Raw genomic sequence first — 24,974 nt, forward strand, 5'->3', positions numbered from 1 at the left:
GTAATTTGTTCTTCATTGTAACTCATATCTAGCTTTCTTAGAAGCATTGATTAGGTTGAGTCATAAGAAAAGTCCTTTGTAACCGTAGGGTGACAAAGTGGATTGTGGTGGAAACATCACAAGTTAGTCAAAGCCTTTGTAACCATAGTGTAACAAAGTGGCTTGTGGTGGAAATACCACAAGTTAGTCAAATTCTTTGTAACTAGGATAGTTATAGAGTGGCTTGTGATGAGAGCATCACAAGTTAGTTGAGGTCTTTGCAATAGAGTTATTGTAAAGTGGCTTGTAATAGGGAGATTGCAAGTTAGTAAAGTTAAAAGCCTACATGTGTAGGTCGTGGTTTTTTGATCCCCTTGTGTGGGATTTTTCCACGTAAAAATCCACGGCCTTATTTACATTCTGCTTTACTAGCATTCATAACAGAACCTGATAAAGGACCAGGTACTCTGCTATTTGGTGGACTCACACAAACTTAGCACTGTATCAAACTAATATAGGACCAGATCCCTATACAGTTTGGTTCATCAGTACTTTCAGAGGAAACACATAGAGAAATCGATTCTCTATATAGTCTGGTGGATGCATAATAACTAACATAATTGGTATTCTATCATCATTAATAGTACTAGGAAGGACTTTTTTAAATCTAGTTAGGGTCTAAAATAGGGTGACCCCCATCTCCCTCCTTATTCATCCTTGATGCTGAAGCACTTTCTTGCTCCCTGAATAACCTTTTTCTAGATAATAATTTTATTCCTTTCCTATGCCACTTAGATGTCCACACATTAACCACCTAGCATACACCGATGGCATCTCTGGTCAAAAGGTTAACAAAGATAAAAGTTTTTTCTTAATTGCTGTTAGAATTAATAGAATCAGGGGCTGTACTGGTTTTATGGACAATGAATTTTCTTTCATCTATTTGGGATGCCCTATTTACATTGGAAGAAAAAAGACTGCCTACTTTGATGGCATGGTTAACAGTATTGTCAAGAAGCTTACAGAAATCCAATAATGCTCTTCACAAACTTGCTCTCCAAATCATCCCTATTATGATATGTTGGAAGATGTAGAAGAGTAGATGTTCTTGCAAATATGGTGATAAAAAGAGGTTCAACTACTACAAGTTGATGCAATGAATTTACTGGAATACTCAAGCTGTAATCAATAGAGCTTTCCCGAAATACAAGCTAACATTGCCTTGGGTCAAATTTTGTGACAGCATAATGAAACTTCAACCTATTCCTAAGGCTATCTCAGTATGTTGGAATAATCCTAAACAGGGAGCCATTAAAGTAAACACCGATGGAAGCTTTATTCATGGTAATGGAAAAGCAAGATTGGGAGGAGTAGTGAGAAATGACCAAGGAGATCTCATTATGGCCTTCTCAATTCCTTCAAAATGCAACAGCAATAACATGGCAGAGGCTCAAGCTTCTCAATTCCTTCAAAATGCAGCAGCAATAACATCGCAGAGGATCAAGTTGCTATGTTTGACATTAATTGGTGTGTACAAAATGGGTTCTCAGACTTCATAATTAAATTGGACTAAATGCTGGTGATGAATATGCTCAAGGAGGGTGATACCTATAACTATAGGTTGAAGAAGATCATAAAGGATACTTCACAAATAATGAACCAGGCCAATATTAGCCCCGTGCATTGCTTCAGGGAGGCAAATCAAGTAGCAGATTCTTTGGTAAAATTTGCGACTACTAACTCTGAAGCCAAAGTATACCTTTCTTTCCCAACAACTCCTAAAAGGAACTAAAGGTTCTTTTGTGCTTGACAAATACCAGATGCCTACTGTTAGACTTAAGTATGACAAAACAAATTTTTTTGTTAGCTAAGTAGTAAATGTCTTGTACTTTAACAGAGACGCAAACTTATGTAATAACATCTGTTAGATGTATATCACTGTATTGTAATCCTTGGAGGTAAGGCTCACATCCCCCTCCTATCTTTTGGAAATAAATACAACATGTTGCGACCAAAACACTCACGCAAGTGTACGCGATCTTCAAGTAATATAGTAATAAGTAGAGTATCGTTCCCACGAGGACTTGTGATTAACTTAATGACTGATGCAAACTCAAACAATTATCGATTCAAGCTAATTCATCACAAAATACATAAATAACCAATTTACAATTTAACTAGTAGACAAACAATAATACAACGCAAAGTTACTACGCCACTTATGAATTTTTCTTTTAACAATTAATAAAAGAGATATCCCGGGGTTATGGGCTTGCTAGAGATCATGCTACGTTTTTAGCTTAAAAATGATTTATTCAATTATCTGGGTTATTGATTATTTGGTTGATAATACCCATAAGAATCTGTGGATTTCTTATGCGCCTATTCAAGTTAAATTAATACCTATATTTCTATGGTATTAATATTAACTCAAATGCATTTACAAATCCTATTTCTCAACCAAACAAGGCAATTAAGTATAGTTCTATCTTAATCGCGAATCTTTCACCCGATGCCCAGGATCCAGATCTTGCTCTATTTGATTCTATATGCAATCAAGAATTTCCTTTTTCAAGTTTAACTCAAGATTCGTAAATAGTATTTCACTGTTAGCTACGCAGTAAAATAATTAACAGCAGAATCAAATAAACAACCCTTAACGATAATTTTAAGATCATCAATCTAAGCTTCAAACAACATAATCATCTAACACCCATAACCCCAGAATATTTGGGTTTTTAGCCACTCATAATTATACAAACATCAACAATATAAGTCATAAACATAATATGAGTAAATACTAGGAGAAGGTTTAGAAAAACTCTTTTAATCCTTGCTCCAATATAAGTCATAAACATAATATGAGTAAATACTAGGAGAAGGTTTAGAAAAACTCTTTTAATCCTTGCTCCAAGTTGATGTTCCTCCTTGATCCTCTTCTTTAAGATGAATCTCCTTCCTCTTTTTCTTCTCCAAAAACAGGTCTCCCCTCAATAATGGCACTGCTTTTGCCTTTTTAATCGTGTAGGAAGGGGTTTTGACAAGTATGCCCTTTTTAGTCCGAAATAGAATAATTTTGTGATTTTTACACACCCGCGGCGCGCCCCGCGATGCCCGTGCGACGCGTACATGGATTGAACAGAGGCAGAATGCATTTTAAGGGAGCAAAACAATGCAGCAAAAATATTTGCACTGGCGCGGCGCCCCCTGCGGCGCGACAGTGCAATATTTTGTGCTGCTTCATTTTTTCATTTGTTTTGCTATCTGGGCTTGCTTTGCGACCTTCGAACACGATCCCGACTTGATTTATTTAGCTTTTACTCAGACTATAAAGCCCCAAATCAATCAAATTCATCCCAAAGTTAGTTCTTAAGTCGGATTAGCTTCCTACAAGGCATAAAGCATGAATTTAGTATAATTCATTATCATTTAAGCTCAAACCTTTGTAAAATGCAATAATTAAAGTGTTGTTACAACGACTAAAACCCAAGTTTTTAGTCTATGATCAATACCCCACACTTAAACTATTGCTCGTCCTCGAGCAATTAACATACATTGCACATAAGGTCGACCTTTTTATCAAACAATTTCTCTAACAACACATGCCAACACTTAAGTACCAATTCATAATAGTTCAATCCTCAAGATATGACTCACAAGTGCCACGCATTTTTCATAACTTGCTTACTTACTCTAACACAAAGGTCAAAACGTTTCCTTGCTTTCACAAATCATGTGCCCTCCCACAACTAATATAGACTAGTTCCTCTCAACATAGTATTCATAAATATTTAGGAACTCAAAATAGGAAGAATTAACTCACTCTCAGAATTGAAATTCATGTGCAACAGATGACATACCATATGCTTGCCCCTAGTGTAATACTCTACTAATTGAGCTTATTCAATCAAGGATCAAATAGGACTTTAATTGGTTGTAATGCAGGCTGAGGAAGGGTGTGATAAATATAGAATGTAGTAGCTACATCTCTTTGAGCACTTCATATATACACCATTTCATTTCACAATTTCAGCATTACTCTTATCTTAAACCATCTCCAACCTTTTTGAGATTTTTCATACTAACAACAAATCCCTTTTTCTTGAGGCACCATAAGTTAGAGAATGTTACTACTGAAAATTCACCCCTATATATATACATATATACACATATATGAATTATTCTTCACTCTTTTTTTTAAACTCCTTCAATAAACCAACAAATTTTTTCTCAACTCTAACAATATTAAAACAAGACTAAGTGCTCATAAGATATAGAGGTTCAAACAACTGATATATTTACATAAATTGGTAAGGTTTATAATGCGGATGCCAAAGAAATAGGATTAACAGCTCAAAAGGTTTGACTAAGATATACAATTAGGTGGAGATAATTATCAAACTGGTTCAACAAAGAAATGCCTATATCATCTCCTAAACTGAATAATGCTACTATTTCGCTTTGCAAAACACTTGAGGGCAAGTTCTAGATGTCAACTGTTACGCACAGAATATTTCAACAACCTCACTCACACATTGGCACACAACTCATTCAAGCTTGGATCTTTCTTGACTCTCTAGTCAAAGTAGTTAAGCATAGTTATAAATACACAATTTAAGACACTTACTTTAGAATCAAGAATTGAGATTTGAACATCACAAATAAGGTACATATAACTTCTAAAGCATGTGCGTTTGAGGAGATCAACTCTGTAAGTTAGGAACTTTTTATTCAATTGAAAAAAAAAATTAAACTATACCCGGTTCAAATACACCCCTGGAAAAGAACCGTGGTGTAAAGAAAAACCAAGGGAAAAGTTTTAATTTAAACCAAAACTAGCATATACTAAACTGAAAATAAAACAAAATTGCAAACTCAATAATTTTGAATTTTTCTGATGGATTTTTTTTTTTGAGATTTTTTTTTCAACAAGAAGATCTAGGAGGGATCTATACCGAAATTAGGATTACTTACTATCTATCAACACTATATTCTAATAAAACAAAATAAATGCAATTTTAACAAACTAAACAAAATCAAACTAAAAAAACTAAACTCAATCAAACAAAATACGAAAAATATAAAAGTAAGTACATTAAAATAGGGGCCAACTACTCCACACTTAAAAAATTTGCATTGTCCCTAATGCGAAAGATCAAAAATAGATCAGAAAAGACTTCCCGAGGCCATTGGCCTAAGCATCGTCATCCTCAAAAGTGCGCAAATATTCTTTGTCATCTGAGGGAATAGAGTTCACATCTTCATCCGGTAGGATTTGTCCATGCTGAGTCATTCCTAACCACTGTTGTGTGAAAGGAGATAAAAGGTGATTTTGTTGCAACTCTTCCAAGTTCACTTCCCCTCTAGAAGCGCGAAGGCGCAGGTCAGAAAATAATATCTGCAAAGTCTCTTCCACTCGGACAAACCTTTGATCGGGGTTAAGTGCAGCTGCAGGCAGATCTATCACAGTCGTGACATCAAGTACCCTGATAGGATATATTACTTCTATCCGCTGATCATAGTGATACTCTTCTTCAATGAAGTGCGTCCGCAATAACCGAGTAATCATACTCGTATAGTGTAGGCGGTGTCCTCGAAAAGGTCTCACCTTTGACATGTGTTCCAGCATGATTTTTCCAAGATCCACCTGCATTCCTATTAAAAATGCATAAATCAAGCAAACCTTTAGTTTTGATATGTCTGTATCACTTTGTGTTGGCATAATTTTGGCATTTATTATCTTCAAAATGACTCGTGCATGCCGCTGGAATGTTCTTTTTTTCATTTCCTTGTGACACTCATTTGTATCTCTAGTCCACACGGCAAAGGAATCTTCACCACATAGCTGTCTGCGGATGTCTGGGTAATCTGGTCTACGCACGAACCTCTGGAATAGCTTATGTGAATGTTCAGTGAAACCTATTATTTGATTTATGACCTTTGACGAAAATGGGATCACTCTATTTTTGACCCTGACTTGATAGCTGACATCTAAATCACCGCCCGATTGCTAATTGGCATAAAATTCTTTTACCAAGTTGATGTTCACACTATCACCTTGGCGAAATATCCCTTCAAAACCCAAAACTCGAATGTTAGTATATATGGCATTATACTTACGGGCAAGATTTGCTTCATCTATGGCAACTTCTGGGGTTGGTGGCACAGCAGGGACGAAGGATTGAAACCATTGTATTGTATGGGATGGAATAGCCCTGATGCCATATTTACACTCTAGCACCTCATCTGCATCAGAGTCAAAGTGTTCCTATTCCTCCTCCACTAGTTCCGGAGGTGGTGCCCTTCTACCTCCACGTCGGCTAGTAGATGCAGCCTCAGTTAGGCCAGCGTTTGATCTTTTGCTTGGGCGCCGAGACATTTTACCTACACAACATGATATATTAGTTAAAGATACACAAAATTATTTTAAGAGCAAGTGGAGTAAATACCCCACACTTATGTTATATCATGTTGACACTTAGGATGTATAACAGGGATTCAGACTATCCTGTTCTTCAATTAGAATGATATAATGCTTATTAGCCTACCCGATCATTAAAGAGACTTACAACAATTAAAAATAAAATAAAAATAAAAAACTAAGCTAGATTTTACAAGCTAAATTAATATTAAACATAAACATAAAAAGAAATTTGTCTATTTTACAAAATTCAAAATTTACATGCAAAATATACTACATAGGCACATTAGCATGAATCTTACATCTCATTTTTACATAAAGAAAGCGAAAAAATCACGGGTTGGCCTAATGTTATAGTTGTTATTAATAATAACATCTCACAATGCAATTTGTTTCTCAATTTGCAACATTACTCAATTTTATGTCACTTAGACATTTTAACAAACACATTGTAAGCTTGTCTTTTTTTTTTCTTAAAATTTTAACTTCAAAAGCGGCCTAATCACCATATCAACAACACCAATATGCCTCTCATCACAACTATAACATCACCACATCTTCACAATAATATTCAATACACAATTTTTCACCTTTTTTATATGCATTTTCGGATTAGTACACTCCTTAATAATCTTCAACAAGAAACTCAACTCATTTCACCTCAACACACCTTCAAATCCTCCATTACCCCATAAAGAATATACAAGCTAAGTTTCTAATACTATTTTTAACAATATTAACAAAGAAACTAAAAGAAGATTATGAAAATAATTCTTGCTAGGGTTTATACAAATATACTTAAAAATAAGAAATAAATACAAAATGAAATACTACTAGTTTGAAGGAAAAGAGAGAAGAGAATACTTACCTTGCAAGAAGAAGAAGGATTTGTGGATGAATCCTTGAATGAATTTGTTTGGTTGGGGTGCTTGAGTTTGGTGATAGATAAGAAGAGAGTTTGGGGAGTGAAATAATGAAATAGAGGGAGGGGGTTTCAGATTTAAGTAATTTTTTTTATATAAAATTGGCCTGCCGCGGCGCCCCACGCGGCGCGGTAGGCCATTATTTTTAGCTGCTCCGAAAATTTTGTATTCTGCCTCATCTGTGCAATTTTGCCTGGCGCGGTATGTAGCATGACACCCCATGCGACGCAGTAGGCCAATTTTTCACAGAGGTAGCATATTTTTTGATTTTTAGCTCACCATTCACCCCTACATCATTGTACACTAATTTTATGCCAAATTCATGCTTGCACCTGACTAAAAACATTATACATATAAAATCTAATAATTCTAAACTATAATTAAACGTTAGTGATGTTAGTCATTGGGTTGCCTCCCAACAAGCGCCTAATTTAATATCGCGGCACGACTCAACACGTCATTATGCATCAACTAAATCTATCGAGGTCTTGTGACGTTTAATATCACCACCCCAATAGTGTTTTACTCGCTGCCCATTCACCAAGAATGTACCACTTGAATTTATGTCCCGTAATTCAACTGTTCCATGAGGAGTCACATTTACCACAACGAAAGGGCCTGCCCAACGAGACTTAAGCTTTCCAGGAAAAAACTTTAGCCTTGAATTAAACAAGAGAACTTCTTGACCCGGCTCAAACTTACGATGTTGGATGTGCTTATCATGCCACCTCTTGGTCTTTTCTTTATATAACTTGGCATTTTCATAAGCATGCAACCGAAACTCATCAAGTTCATTGAGTTGTAACAGTCTTTTGTCACCGACTAAGTTCATATCCATATTTAGCTTTTTGATTGCCCAATAAACTTTGTGTTCTAGCTCAACGGGTAAATGACATGCCTTTCCATAAACCAACCTGTACGGAGAAGTACCTATTGGAGTCTTGTATGCAGTTCGGTAAGCCCACAATGCATCTTCTAACTTACCGGACCAATCTTTCCTATTTGCACTCACTGTTTTCTCCAAAATCTGTTTTACCTCCCTGTTTGACACTTCAACTTGACCATTCGTCTGAGGGTGGTATGCAGTAGCAACCTTGTGTCTTACCCCATATTTTGCTAGAACATTTTTCAACCATTTGTTGCAAAAGTGTGCTCCTCCAGCACTTATCAACACCCTTGGAGTTCCAAAGCGTGTGAAAATGTGCTTCTTTACAAAGCATACCACTACCTTTGCATCACTAGTAGGAAGAGCAATAGCCTCCACCCACTTAGACACATAATCGACTGCAACCAAAATGTATCTGTGCCAATTAGAATATGGAAATGGTCCCATGAAATCAATTCCCCAGACATCAAAGAGCTCTACTGCCAAAATATTTTGCAAAGGTATTTCGTTCCTCTTCGTGATTGTACCTGTTCTTTGACACCTGTCACAATTTTTAACAAAAGCATGTGCATCTTTAAACAATTTTGGCCAGTAAAAACCTGATTGCAAAACCTTTTGTGTAGTTCTGTCTCCACCATGATGACCTCCATACAGAGAAGAATGATTGTCATGCAATATTGCATTCATCTCCTCCTCAGGGACACACCTTCTTACCAATTGATCTACGCATTGCTTGTATAGAAAAGGCTCGTCCCACATGTAGAACCTCACGTCATGTAAGAATCTTATTCTATGATCAGCTGTGAATTCTGGTGGAGTCACCCCACTTGCAATGAAATTCACATAATCAGCATACCACGGGGTTTCATCTGAAGTGATGGCTAGCAAATGTTCGTCAGGAAATGTTTCTTTGATTGATTCTCCTTCAGTGACATGGCCTCGATTTTCCAGCCTGGATAATGGATCTGCAACCTGATTCTCTGTCCATTTTCGATCTCGAATCTCAAAATTAAATTCCTGCAAAAGAAGAACCCATCGGATTAACCTTGGCTTGGTGTCTTTCTTTGTAAATAAATACCTGATAGTTGATTGATTTGTGTAAATTATGACTTTGGTTCCCACTAGATAAGACCTGAACTTATCAAATGCCCATACTACTGCGAGCAACTCTTTTTCAGTAACAGTGTAATTCATTTGAGCTGGATTAAGAGTTCTGCTCGCATAATGAATGGAGTAAAAGATTTTCTCCTTCCGCTACCCCAAAACAGCTCCAATGGCTATATCACTTGCATCACACATCAACTCAAATGGAAGTTTCCAATCTGGAGCAATGATAATTGGTGCAGTAGCTAATCTTCTTTTCAGCTCATCAAATGCTTTCAGACAAGCATCATCAAACTTGAAGGATGTATCTTTCTCAAGAAGCCTGCACAAAGAAGATGAAAATTTTGAAATCTTTAATGAAATGACGATAAAAACCTGCATGGCCCAAGAAACTGCGAATGCCTCTAACTGATGTCGGTGGAGGTAATTTTTCAATTGCTTCCACCTTTGCTGTATCCACCTGCAATCCATTCTTGGACACTTTATGCCCTAGGACTATGCCTTCTCTTACCATGAAATGACATTTTTCCCAATTTAGTACCAAATTTATTTCTTCGCACCTAGCAAGTACCTTGTCAAGATTTATTAAACATTCATCAAAAGAACATCCAAATACAGAAAAATCATCCATAAATTCTTCCATAAATCTTTCAACCATATCAGTAAAGATAGCCATCATACACCTTTGAAAAGTCGCAGGTGCATTGCAAAGACCAAATGACATTTTTTTAAATGCATATGTCCCATAGGGACATGTAAATGTGGTCTTCTCTTGGTCCTCTGGGGCTATAACAATGTGATTATATCCCGAGTAACCATCCAAAAAACAGTAGTATTCTTGCCCAGCTAATCTATCAAGCATTTGGTCAATAAAGGGGAGAGGAAAATGGTCTTTTCGGGTGACATTATTCAATTTTCTATAATCTATGCAAATCCTCCACCCAGTAATAGTTCGAATGGGAATCAGATCATTGTTTTCATTTGTCACTGCGGTTATTCCTCCTTTCTTTGGAACACATTGGACTGGACTTACCCATTTGCTATCAGAGATTGGAAATACAATACCTGCACCAAGCCATTTAATCACTTCTTTTCTTACCACCTCTTTCATGTTGGGATTTAGGCGGCGTTGTTGTTCTATGCTCGGCTTGTGTCCTTCCTCCATGAGAATTTTATGCATGCAAAAAGATGGACTAATACCTCTTATGTCAGACATTGTCCACCCAATTGCTCTTTTATGCTCATGTAGTACTCTCAGCAATTTTTCCTCCTACAATTCAGACAAGTTAGAAGAAATAATAACAGGTAATGTATCAGAACTACCCAAATAAGCATAATGAAGGTGAGAAGGTAAAGTCTTTAGTTCCAATTTTGGAGCTTCTTCAATTGATGGCTTCGGAGGAGGACCATTTGGTTTGTTTAAGGTTCAAAGGGATTTAAACCTTTCATATATTCACATGATGCATTCAAAATATGCTTCATCTCTTCAACCTCATCATTAATCTCCAAACTCTCGAACAACACAATTGTTTTCTCTAAAGAATCCTTCAAATATACACTTGGGGCAATAAGTTGCTCATCCATCTCCATGACAGATATCATAGACAATTCTTCATAATGGCGAGGAAGTTGAATTGCTTTGTATACATTAAAAACAGCTTCCTCGTTGTCAACTCTCATGATCATTTTTCCCTCTCTTACTTTAATTATAGCATCACCTGTAGCCAAGAGAGGTCTTCCCAATATAATAGGAACTTTTTCATCTGCTTCAAAATCTAAGATAATGAAATCAGTCGGGAAAATGGATGTCACACACCGTATAGGGGTGGGGTGGATGAAATGGAGGTTAGCGACGGGAGTCCTGTGTGACAAGAAAGTGCCACTGTTACTGAAAGGTAAATTTTATAGGGCAGTGGTTAGGCCTGCTATGTTGTATGGGACCGAGTGTTGGCCGGTGAAGATCTCACACATCCAGAGGATGAAAGTTGCAGAGATGAGGATGTTGAGGTGGATGTGCGGGCATACAAGGAAGGATAAGATTAGAAATGAAGATATTCGAGAGAAGGTGGGTGTGGCCCCCATGGAGGACAAGATGCGGGAAGCAAGACTCAGATGGTTCGGGCACATTCAGAGGAGGAACACTGATGCACCGGTGAGAAGGTGTGAACGACTGGAGGTAGTGGGTACGAGGAGAGGTAGAGGGAGACCTAAGAAGTATTAGGGAGAGGTGATCAGGAAGGATATGGCGCGACTTAGGGTTACTGAGGACATGACCCTAAACAGGGAATTGTGGAGATCGAGCATTAAGGTTGTAGGTTAGGGGAAATTGTGATGTCTTTTTTACAGCGCACGAGAGTGAGACTAGCCAGTTAGGAATTAGTCTTAGGATGCTATTGATCAACTACTGATGATGGGCTTTATCTGCTGTGTATTAATACCTTATATCTTTCTCGTATTTCCTATATCGCTTATATTGCTGTTACTTTGTTTTTTATGGTATTTATGGTATGTTATGGATTTTATGGTATTTTATGTTGTTTTATTATGAGTCTATTGATAGTACTAATATAATGTTTCTTGTTGCCTCTTTGAGCCGAGGGTCTCCTGGAAGCAGCCTCTCTGCCCCCTCGGGGTAGAGGTAAGGTCTGCGTACATATTACCCTCCCCAGACCCCACTTGTGGGATTACACTGAGTTGTTGTTGTTGTTGTTGTTGTTGTTGAAGTGCACTCCTCAGTAAGTGCAACTGTTTCAAATTCAGTCAATCTCCTCTTGTTAGCCACAATATCTTTTATGTACTTGGCATACTTTGGAATATCACGAATCGCATCTACTAATGGAATATTCAATTGAATCTGACTCAACATAGAGAGAAATTTGTTGAACATGTGATCATCATTCTTTTTCTGCAATCTTTGTGGAAAAGGTGGTGGTGGCCTTGGAACATTCACAGGTGCTGAAACTGTATCATCTTTCTTTGCTTCCTGTGTTGCTTTGGGAATCAATTCACCCTCAGGTATTGGTTTGTCTTTTCTCTTCTTTGGAACTTATTCTAATTCCCTTCCAGTTCTAAGTGTAATTGCACTAACTTGCGGATTTTTTTCTATATCACTTGGTAGAGCACCTGCAGGTCTAATGTTTTGATTTGCAGCTAGCTGTCCCATTTGCCTTTCAAGATTTCTGAAATCAGTTCTGAGTTGTTGATTGTCATGCAACAATTTCTTCAACAAATCATTTGTACTTTCTTCTATCTGCCGGGGTGGCCTTTGAGGTTGATTAAAATTTCCTTGGGGTCTATATTGATTCTGATTTGATTGATTTCCACCCCAAGAGAAATTAGGATGATTTCTCCAATTTGCATTGTAAGTGTTCCCATATTGTGCATATTGGTTCATCGGACCTCTGCTTTGTTGTCCCACATAATAAATAGATTCAGGATTCGTTGGGCACATGTCATTTGTGTGATTGTCACCACACATTTCACAACAAATCGACATTTGTTGAACATGTTGCAATTGTTGTGTCTGGTTCATTGTCATTCTATTCATTTGATTTGCCAATTTTGCTATATCTGCTCTCATGGCTGAAAAATCATCCAGTTCAAGTACCCCTGCTGCTTTCTATTTCATTGATCTCCTTGGTTCTCCCTCACCTTGCCAATTATGATCATTAGCAGTGAAGTTGTTTAGTAGAAGTTGTATTTCACTATATGGTCTTGCCATGCAACTACCTCCACAAGCTGAATCAAGATTCATCTTTGAAGTCTCATCTAATCCATCAACAAAAGTATGACCCAATACCTCATCAGTTTGACAATGATGTGGACAATCTCGGAGTAGTTTCTTGTATCTTTCCCAAGCTTGGCGAAGAGTCTCACCATCCCGTTGTTGAAACCCAAGAATCTGGCTCCGCAAAGACTTTGTCTTTTTAGTGGGGGAAAACTTGATTAAGAATTTCTTTGCTAAATCATCCCAAGTATGGATTGAATTAGCAGGCTCCTTCTGCAACCATTCTTTAGCTTCCCCCAACAATGAAAAAGGAAACAAGGTTAGCCTGACATAGTCCTTGGAAACATTTGGATAGTTGTAAGTATTCGTGATTTCCAAAAAATTCTGCATGTGCCTCTGCGGGTCTTCATGAGATAGACCTACATATTGCCCAGTGGACTGAATCAGCTGTACCATGTACTGTTTAAGCTCAAAGTGACCAGTGATATCAGGCTTGACAATAGCCTGGGTCATATTAGCAAGATTTGGCCTTGCAGCTTCTATAACCGGACGCCCTCCATTACCTGCCATCACTGTTGGTTGTGGTTGAACTAAAATGTCCAACTCTCTTTCTGTTTTGTATCTAGCTTCCAACTCCTTCCTCGCTCTATGAAGTGTTCTTTCAATTTCGGGATCAGGAGGGAAGAGATTGCTTGTGCTTATACTCCTCCGCATTCAAGAGAAGAGCCTGCGTGACACAAACAAAGTGAACTGAAAATTAATACTTAAACCAATAGCTGATAAAAGCTTAACTTAGTCAAGTAGCTAATTTCCAAGTCCCCGGCAACGGCGTAAAAAACTTGTTGCGACCAAAACACTCACGCAAGTGTATGCGATCTTCAAGTAATATAGTAATAAGTAGAGTATCGTTCCCACGAGGACTTGTGATTAACTTAACGACTGATGCAAACTCAAACAATTATCGATTCAAGCTAATTCATCACAAAATACATAAATAACCAATTTACAATTTAACTAGTAGACAAACAATAATACAACGCAAAGTTACTACGCCACTTATGAATTTTTCTTTTAACAATTAATAAAAGAGATATCCCGGGGTTATGGGCTTGCTAGAGATCATGCTACGTTTTTAGCTTAAAAATGATTTATTCAATTATCTGGGTTATTGATTATATGGTTGATAATACCCATAAGAATTTGTGGATTTCTTATGCGCCTATTCAAGTTAAATTAATACCTATATTTCTATGGTATTAATATTAACTCAAATGCATTTACAAATCCTATTTCTCAACCAAACAAGACAATTAAGTATAGTTCTATCTTAATCGCGAATCTTTCACCCGATGCCCAGGATCCAGATCTTGCTCTATTTGATTCTATATGCAATCAAGAATTTCCTTTTTCAAGTTTAACTCAAGGTTCGTAAATAGTATTTCATTGTTAGCTACGCAGTAAAATAATTAACAACAGAATCAAATAAACAACCTCTAACGATAATTTCAAGATCATCAATCTAAGCTTCAAACAACATAATCATCTAACACCCATAACCCCAGAATATTTGGGTTTTTAGCCACTCATAATTATACAAACATCAACAATATAAGTCATAAACATAATATGAGTAAATACTAGGAGAAAGTTTAGAAAAACTCTTTTAATCTTTGCTCCAAGTTGATGTTCCTCCTTGATCCTCTTTTTCAAGATGAATCTCCTTCCTCTTTTTCTTCTCCAAAAACAGGTCTCCCCTCAATAATGGCACTGCTTTTGCCTTTTTAATCGTGTAGGAAGGGGTTTTGACAAGTATGCCCTTTTTAGTCCGAAATAGAATAATTTTGTGATTTTTACACACCCGCGGCGCACCCCGCGATGCCCCGTGCGACGCGTACATGGATTGGACAGAGGCAAAATGCATTTTAACGGAGCAAAACAATGCAGGGAAAATATTTGCACTGGCGCGGCGCCCCCCGCGGCGCGGCAGTGCAATATTTTGCGCTGCTTCATTTTTTCATTTGTTTTGCTATCCGGGCTTGCTTTGTGACCCCCGAACACGATCCCGACTTGATTTATTTAGCTTTTACTCAGACTTCAAAGCCCCAAATCAATCAAATTCATCCCAAAGTTAGTTCTTAAGTCGGATTAGCTTCCTACAAGGCATAAAGCATGAATTTAGTACAATTCATTATCATTTAAGCTCAAACCTTTGTAAAATGCAATAATTAAAGTGTTGTTACAACGACTAAAACACGAGTTTTTAGCCTATGATCACAACACCCCAGAAAACCTAGGAAAATCTCTCTATAAGAAAAATATCAAGAACCCATGAATAGGTATTAAAACCGACTGCCACCCAGGATATGTTAGGTGCACCTTTGCCTTGTCCTTAGGATTCAATAATAGCTCTGGCAACCTGGAAAAAACCACAAAGAAGTAATGATCCATATTAAACTCCAAACCTTTCAGTCCAAAACAAATTATCAGATCACTTACCCCCTGTTTGGATGGTTATTTCCCGCGGTTCATTATTGTATTATTTTCATTGATACCATGTTTTTTTTTAAAATTATATTGTATGGTGTTGTAAACTCGTTGTAACTCTGTTGTTATATAACCATGTAAAAGTTCAATTTTTGTAACCATGGATTTGGTGGTTTTTGCATGGTGACTCATAAAAATTGTTATTAAACCACAACAAACGATACAATCTATCCAAACACTGTATTCATTAATACATTACTATACAATAAATACGATACTATACAATACAATATTGTACATTATGAAACCATGGGTAACGACCATTCAAACAGGCCATTACTCTATTACTCTATCACACAAGTAAAAGAGTTCAGTTTATTCCAGAAAGACAGAACAAGGGGAATGGGAAAGAAAGAGAAACTCTACCTCAGCCAAAAGTAACACATCTGGGGTAATCCGAGCGTCACCAGCAAGCATTCTAAAGCTCTTACATTGCCAAGTTGGTATTAAAAACAGCCCTATTTATGGAAGGACCAATGTATAAGTCATTTGGGATGAAGCTTTAATTTGAAAGCATGAATAAACCAATTCCTATTGAAATTAAATAATGTCAAAGTTCTTCGATGTAACTATTCCAAAATACAGATTATATTGATGGTAGTAACTAACGATTACAACTCAAAGAAGTAGAACAACACTAATGGAAATGCAAATGAAGAAGCTAAGTAAGATAGGAGAGAACCAGAGAAGGGGATGAGAAGTTAGACTCAGAATTAGGAATGAGAGGACTAAGACACTTTACTCAACAATAATCGGCTACCTATTTTTGGCCTAAGGTACTGCTATTCGACTAAAGCATCAAATTTTAACTCATCTCTCACTTAAAAGACATGAAGAAATGAATAAGTAGCCTCAATAGAGAACTTAGAAAATTGGATTTTAAATGTTAACCAAGATTAGTAACACAAAATACTAGTACAACCAAAGAAAGGAAAGAACCACAAAAGTTTTAGTTCCCAACACTAAAAGTCCTTAACACATTTACCTAAGTAGTGTATTAGATAGTATAAGCATAAAGGAAATCAGTTAGTTGTTCAAGCAACCAAAATAGGCTCAGGTATTCAAAGATTTGCTTGAAAAATATGCAGATATACACCAAGAAAAAGGATTATAGAACTCTCCCAGTGAATCAACCTTCTAACTTTAACTTGGAACTTGGAATCTAAAACTAACTTTCCTTAGCATAAATCTCACATTTAATTTATGTTGTGTCCAAATTTGATCAATTATTCAAATTTAGCAAACCTTGACTGGTCTTCATGGTGCCTCCACTACCCCAATATTTGCCATGGTTTCAGTAAAGAACTGGTCCAAACCAAATGGATCAGCTTCCTTGTCAAATTCCACACTTGGACCAGCCCTCTCATATGTTCCAGCAAATGCTTTGTCAGGCTTAAACCGATGTGTGTTGACGATTTGCTCATCAGCAACTCCATAAATATCAGAATCAACATTGTCTTTCTTGGGTTTGTATAGAGTAGAAAGAGTAGGCTGAGCAGTAAATAAGCCTTTATCATATACATTGTAGGCATCATCATTGGCAAATCCAAATCCAGAATCCTGTTAGGACCCGGTGGCACTAAACACTACTGCACAGCGGAATAAAATAAAAGATCAACGAAACCAAAAATAAATGACACAATATTTAACGTGGTTCACCTAAAACGTTTAGGCTACGTCCACAAATCCGACACCAACTTCCACTAAAACATTTAGCAGGCATACAAAGAGAGACTTCCCCAATAATTTGGAGGTACAACAATTCCTGAGCTCTACCCAAAATAGTGGCGCACACAAAAGTGTTTCCCGAAAAATACCCGACTAGTATTCTACTCACTATTTTGTCACTCCCCTGTTAGGAAACATTCCTAAAGGAACTATATCTCTCTCCCTCTCAAACTCTTTCTTCTTGAGTTTTGATATATTTTTTTGGTGTGTTATACAATGAAATGGAAGGGGGTATTTATAGTTTTGAGATAGGGACCAAAAGTGCAAATCTCACCTACCAAGAAGGATCAATTTGCAATATTCCCATCTCACCTACCACTCATTGCATCATTGCTTATCTCACTAAGGAGAGTTGCATCATTGCTTACCTCTCCCATACATCACCATAATTGTTGGAAAAACTAACAATTCTCCCCCTTCCAACTATATGGTGGATCCACTATCCCTGCAGCTTCTCTACAGAACTCAAACTTCCCTTTCGGTAAAGTCTTGGTCAACATGTCCGATCCATTTTCGTCTGTATGGATCTTTTCAAGCCGCAACATCCTCTTCTCCAACACATCCCTGATCCAATTATATCTCACATCAATATGTTTGGATCTGGAATGGAATGAGGCATTCTTCGCAAGGTGGATAGCACTTTGACTATCACAAAATAACTGATAACCGTCTTGCGAAAATCCAAGTTCAGTTAAGAACTTCTTCATCCATATCAATTCTTTGCAAGCCTCCGTTGCTGCGATGAATTCAGCTTCAGTAGTTGATAATGCAACACATTTTTGCAACTTTGATTGCCATGACACAGCTCCCCCTGAAAAGTTAATCAAGTATCCTGAAGTTGATTTTCTAGAATCAACATCTCCGGCCATATCTGCATCAGTATAGCCAACCAACACAGGGTTGTCTTCTCCAAAACATAAGCATAGTTTGGAGGTTCCTCGAAGATACCTGAGAATCCACTTAACAGCATCCCAATGTTCCTTTCCTGGATTAGAAAGAAATCTACTTACCACTCCTACAGCGTGAGCGATATCTGGCCGTGTACAAACCATGGCATACATCAAACTTCCTACTGCTGAAGCATATGGAATCCGCTCCATCTTTCTTCTCTCATCATCTGTTGACGGGCTTTGCTTGGTGCTCAATCTAAAGTGGTTAGCAAGAGGACAGCTAACTGCTTTAGTTTTCTCCATGTTGAACCGTTGAAGTACCTTCTCGATGTACTTCTCCTGAGACAACCATAACTTCTTGGCTTCTCGGTCTCGCATAATCCTCATCCCAAGGATCTGTTTTGCTGGCCCCAAGTCTTTCATGGCGAAGAACTTGCTTAGCTGTTCTTTTAAGCTATTAATTCTGGAAACATTCCGGCCAACAATCAACATATCATCCACATAGAGCAATAGGATGATGAAATCATCGTCAGAAAACTTCTGAGCGAACACACAATGGTCTGAAGTTGTCTTCTTGTAGCCGTGTTGCCCCATCACCGACTCGAACTTCTTGTACCACTGCCTTGGTGCCTGTTTTAAGCCATAGAGGCTTTTCCTCAATCTACAAACGCAGTCCTCTTTCCCCTTTTGCTGGAAACCGTCTGGTTGCTCCATGTATATCTCCTCTTCCAAATCACCATGTAGGAAGGCGGTTTTTACATCCATCTGCTCAACCTCCAGGTTGAGGCTTGCTGCTAATCCCAGCACCGTGCGTATTGAGGTCATTTTCACAACTGGTGAGAATATTTCATCAAAGTCAATGCCTTTCCTTTGATTGAAACCTTTGACGACCAATCTTGCTTTGAATCTCGGAAGGGAATTGTGTTCATCATGCTTCATCTTGAACACCCACTTATTCTTCAAAGCTCTCTTGCCTTTCGGCAACTTCACCAGCTCAAACGTCTTGTTCTCATGCAAGGATTTCATCTCGTCTTGCATGGCTTCTATCCACTTCTCCTTATGTTCATCATCAATAGCTTCTTCAAAGCTGTCGGGTTCTCCCCCGTCAGTGAGTAACACATACTCATGTGGAGAATATCTGGTAGACTGTTGCACAACTCTTCCAGATCTTGTGTGATAAGGAGGGTTATTGAGGATTGGTGGTTGAGGTTGATCCTCCTCGTCTGCATCATCATCACCATTGTCCTCGTTACCTTCAGTATCTGCTGGTTCATCTTCATTAGGAAGATCAGGGGCTTCAGGTTGATTATCCTGAACATCATCTCCAACTTGTCTCGGCACCACTGTTGGAGGCAACTCAAACTCAGCAGAATCATCAGTGGACTTCTCTACTTTGTCAATGTCTTCAATTGTTTGGTCCTCAACGAACACGACATCTCGACTCCTGACGAGCTTCTTCTGCACCGGATCATAGAACTTATAGCCAAGCATGTCTTGACCATAGCCGATGAATACACACTCCCTTGTCTTGACATCAAGTTTGCTCCTTTCATCTTTCGGAACATGGACATAGGCTTTGCAGCCAAATACCCGTAATTGATCATAAGAGATATCTCTTCCTGACCAAATCTTTTCTGGAGCCTCGTACTGAAGAGGGACACAGGGTGAATGGTTCAGCACATAGGCTGCTGTAACTAGAGCTTCACCCCAGAAAGCCTTTGGTAACTTTGAATGAGAGAGTAAACATCTGGTTCTCTCGATCAAAGTTCTGTTCATCCTCTCAGCCAAGCCATTCAACTGGGGAGTTTTAGGAGGTGTGAACTGATGTCGAATACCATGCTCTTTACAGTAAGCATCAAATTGACCCTGGTATTCACCGCCATTGTCTGTCCGGATGCACTTCAACTTCTTACCAGTCTCTCTTTCCACCAAGGTCAGAAACTGTTTGAAAACTTGAAACACTTGATCCTTGGTCTTCAGCGTGTATACCCATGTCTTTCGTGAATGATCATCAATAAAGGTCACGAAATATCGGGCACCACCGAGGGACTTCTTGAAAGGTCCACATACATCTGAGTGTACCAGATCCAACACATTTTGCCTTCTGGAAGGAGGGAATCTTTTGAACGAAACTCTGTTTTGTTTCCCAGCTAAACAGTCAGCACACTTCTTCAACTGGATCTGGTTTAGACCTGGTAAGGCGTTCTTCTTTACCAAACGCGCCATTGACTTCTCACTCATGTGGCCAAGACGTCTATGCCACAACTTGATATTGCTATCATTCTCCGCAACATTTATAACTTGTTGGGAGATGCTCGCCTGGGTCACGTACAACTTTGACTGCTTCGTGCCCCGCGCCACCACCAATGAGCCCTTCGTGAGCTTCCATTGGCCATTATGGAAGGTATTGCAGTAACCTTCCTCATCGAGCTTGTCTACGGAGATCAGATTCAGGCGCATATCTGGAACATGCCTGACATCTCTTAAAAGTAGCTTCATCCCATTCATGGTCTCTAGGCAAACATCACCTTTGCCTACAACTGTTGAGAAATTGGCATTTCCCATCTTTACACGACCAAAGTCTCCAGGTGTGTAAGATGAGAAGAGTTCTCTCCGTGGCGTCGCATGAATGGTAGCCCCACTATCAATCACCCAGGTCATCTCTTGGGTTGTCAGATTGATAATGTCGTCATCGTAGACAACGTTGAACTCACCAAAGGAGTTCGTTTCATCATCACTGCTTTCTTCGGGCTTCACCTTTTTGCCTTTGTTCTTCTTCTGGTCATTCTGGAACTGTCGGCAAAATCTTTTGATATGCCCCTTCTTTTTGCAGTAATGGCACTCAACATTTGCAAATTTGTTGGATTTACCTCTGCTCTTATCTCTGTTACTCTGGCTCTTATTTTGACTTCTCCCCCTGGTCGTAACAGCCAACACCTCTGACTGTGAAGAAGATGTTCCTTGTGATCGGCGTCTCATTTCTTCATTCAGAATGCCACTCTTGACTGTCTCCATGTTTACCACACCGTTGGGTGCAGAATTGGTGATTGAAACCTTCAAGGTTTCCCATGACTCTGGGAGTGTTGCCAGCACCATAAGAGCAAGTACCTCGTCATCGAACTTTATGCCCATTCCCGACAACTGGTCGACAATCCCTTGTATTTCATTAAGGTGATCTGCCACAGTTGTCCCTTCTACATATTTTACTTGCATTAATTTTGTCAAGTAAAATAATTTGTTGTTACCTGTTTTAGAGGCATACAACTCTTCGAGCTTGTCCCATAACGACCTTGCATGTGTCACACCAGAAATGTGGTTGTACACATTGTCTTCAACAAATTGCCGTATGTAGCCGCACACTTGGTTGTGCTCAAATTCCCAGTCCTCGTCTGACTTATCTTCAGGTTTCTGAGAACTGAACACCGGCAGGTGCATCTTTGTCACGAACAGGAGATCCTTCATCTTGTTTCTCCATAAGTGATAATTTGTGCCATTCAGGTTGACCATCTTGCTTGTCCTCGCCTCCATTTAGATCAGAATTTGACAGACTTCTGCAATCTAAAAAAAATTCCGACGGTGAATAGTAACCGTGGATATGAATAGTGCCCGTATGGATGAATAGTACTCGTACGTATGAATAGTACCGTACGTATGAATAGTACTCTAACCAAAGCTCTGATGCCACTTGTTAGGACCCGGTGGCACTAAACACTACTGCACAGCGGAATAAAATAAAATGATCAACGAAACCAAAAATAAATGACACAATATTTAACGTGGTTCACCTAAAACGTTTAGGCTACGTCCACAAATCCGACACCAACTTCCACTAAAACATTTAGCAGGCATACAAAGAGAGACTTCCCCAATAATTTGGAGGTACAACAATTCCTGAGCTCTACCCAAAATAGTGGCGCACACAAAAGTGTTTCCCGAAAAATACCCGACTAGTATTCTACTCACTATTTTGTCACTCCCCTGTTAGGAAACATTCCTAAAGGAACTATATCTCTCTCCCTCTCAAACTCTTTCTTCTTGAGTTTTTATATTTTTTTTTGGTGTGTTATACAATGAAATGGAAGGGGGTATTTATAGTTTTGAGATAGGGACCAAAAGTGCAAATCTCACCTACCAAGAAGGATCAATTTGCAATATTCCCATCTCACCTACCACTCATTGCATCATTGCTTATCTCACTAAGGAGAGTTGCATCATTGCTTACCTCTCCCATACATCACCATAATTGTTGGAAAAACTAACAAATCCATCCCTTTCTCCTGGTTGAACAATCTCTGGTCATACATAACCTCTTCTCCTCTTGATTTTCTAGTAGCAGAAGCCATCCCAAGAGCCACTTTTTCGCTAACATCACGGTCTCTATCTCTGCTCATCTTACTCTTTTTAGCATCTTTTGCCTCGAATCTCCTCTCCCGACGTCTCTCCTCACAAATCTTCTTTCTCTTTAATCGCGCTTCTTCTGTTGCACTATCATAATCAACAACAGTAGTTCTGTCAGTTCTTGCCTTGCGAGCCAACTCTTTAAGTTGCATCTCTTTTCTTTCCTTCTCTTTCATTATCATCTCTCTCTAAATCTTTTCCCGCATTGCAACAGCTTGTCTGGCTTTCTCTTCTGCAACATATAGAGCCTCTGATATTTTTGTGAAATTATCATTGATCTTCACAGCCTCATTAGCAGCAACAAGACGCTAATCAAGTGGGATTGTGTAACCTTTGGGATTCTTCCAGTTTGATATACAAGGCGGAATCTTCCAATCTTGTTGATCTTTCACCGTAACAGGACGAGGAGGAGAATGCATAACCGGCACAGGTGGTGAAGCAGAGGCGGCGCTAGGGATCTTCTTGTGCTTGAATTTGGGCAAGTGAAAATAACGATGGAGTAGTTTGACTACTATATATGACTAATCACACCCATAATATATAGGGTCAAGTCATAGAACTATAGAATTTTAATGTTAAGAAAACTCAATCAAATATATAGACCTACTATATCAAGGAATGTTATGCATGTAAATTTATGTATAGATTTAAAATTATACAAGTGAAAATCAAGGATTTAATTGAAATTTGATTCCTATTTATAATTGAAAGTCTAATTCCTATTTATAATTGAAATTTCTGTTTCTTTCCTAAATATATAAGGATTGGGCTCTTGGTAAGCCTAATTCCTAAACTCCTAAAGAAAAAGAAAAGTGATATTGTATGAACATTCAAAAGGTTACTTGTAATTTGACTTTAATTGTGTAACTTATTATATGAGTCTTACCACGAATTTGATTGGTAGGTTCAATGGCAACGAGAAGGGGATTCTTTAGCTCGTTATTTAGTACGAATCGGTAAAATGATAGAATCCATAAAGATTATTCAAGAGGCCCTAGAAGGAATTCCAGGAGAGCCTTACGAAAATTTAAAAATCTGACGTTTTTACAGATTAAAAGATCCTGAATGGAATGATTTTGAATATCAGTTTATTAGTAAAAAAACCTTCTCCAACTTTTGAATTGTCGAAACAAGAACTTTATGCGAGAGTTGAAGCCCCAAAAGGAGAATTGGAAATTTTTCTCATAGGAGATCAATTCAATCGTCCACCAGGTTTTATCAATTTGCAAATTCTTCCTCGGTTAGTTAAAAGAATGAAATTGAACAGCTTGTTTGCATGGTTGTTACCTATTATATCGTATCGTATTGTTACTTTAAATACAATGTTTGTTTTGATTATTAATTAAATTTTATTGTATCGTCTTGTTAAATTCGTCGTTACATAACGATGAACAATGCCACTTTATGTAACGATCGATTTGGTGTAGTCACGTCATTGCCTCCCCCCCCCCAATTTTGCCCTTTTTTATTATTAAATAATTTTATGTTATCATTTACCTTACTTTTTTATATAATAATTCCATCTCGTAACTAACTTTTCATTTGTAATATTACAAGTTTATTCTTCATATTTTTGGTGCATGACATCATGAAACGACGACAATTAATACAATTTATCCAAATACTGTATACATCAAACGATATAGTACAATACAAGAAACAATATCTAGCAACCATCCAAACAAGCCGCAAGTGAAAATAACGGAGTAGTTTGACTACTATATATGACTAATCACACCCATAATATATAGGGTCAAGTCATAGAACTATAAAATTTTAATGTTAAGAAAACTCAATCAAATATATAGACCTACTATATCAAGGAATGTTATGCATGTAAATTTATGTATAGATATAAAATTATACAAGTGAAAATCAAGGATTTAAAGTGTGCGAAAAATAATGGGACAAAATATTTAATGAAACAAAGATGGAGTTCCAGAAATGATGTTAAGAAATACAAAGCCATCTCCAACCCTTGCCTCCATTTTCTCATCCAAAATAGGGTAAAGTTACTTCAACTTATTACTCCATTTTTTACTCCAAAAAAAAATATTTCATTTATATTCTTCTCTCTTTTTAATATTATATTATTATCTTTTATTTTCTTATATCTATTAAAAAAATTCTATCTTTTTTTTACATATTCATCACATATAATTTAATATAAAATTATTTTATACCATAAATTTTTAAATAATATAATTTGCAAGTAAATATTATAGATTATATATATTAATGGATAATTCAAATAAAAGTAAAATTATTGAGATACGAGATAATTAAATACATATTATAAATAAATGCACGAAAATTAATTTATCAAAATTATACGCCAAAGTTAAGATGTAAAATTAATATTATAAAGATATTA

The 24,974-nt window shown here is 37.6% G+C and overlaps 1 pseudogene; it reads right to left on the reverse strand.

Annotated features, from left to right (window-relative positions):
* Positions 1-16,709: 16,709 nt before the first annotated feature.
* On the reverse strand, positions 16,710-24,588 carry LOC104237007 (SNW/SKI-interacting protein A-like; annotated as a pseudogene).
* Between the last annotated feature and the right edge of the window lie 386 nt (positions 24,589-24,974).

This window comes from Nicotiana sylvestris, chromosome 2 (assembly GCF_000393655.2).
Source record: "Nicotiana sylvestris chromosome 2, ASM39365v2, whole genome shotgun sequence".
NCBI classification, from domain to species: domain Eukaryota; kingdom Viridiplantae; phylum Streptophyta; class Magnoliopsida; order Solanales; family Solanaceae; genus Nicotiana; species Nicotiana sylvestris.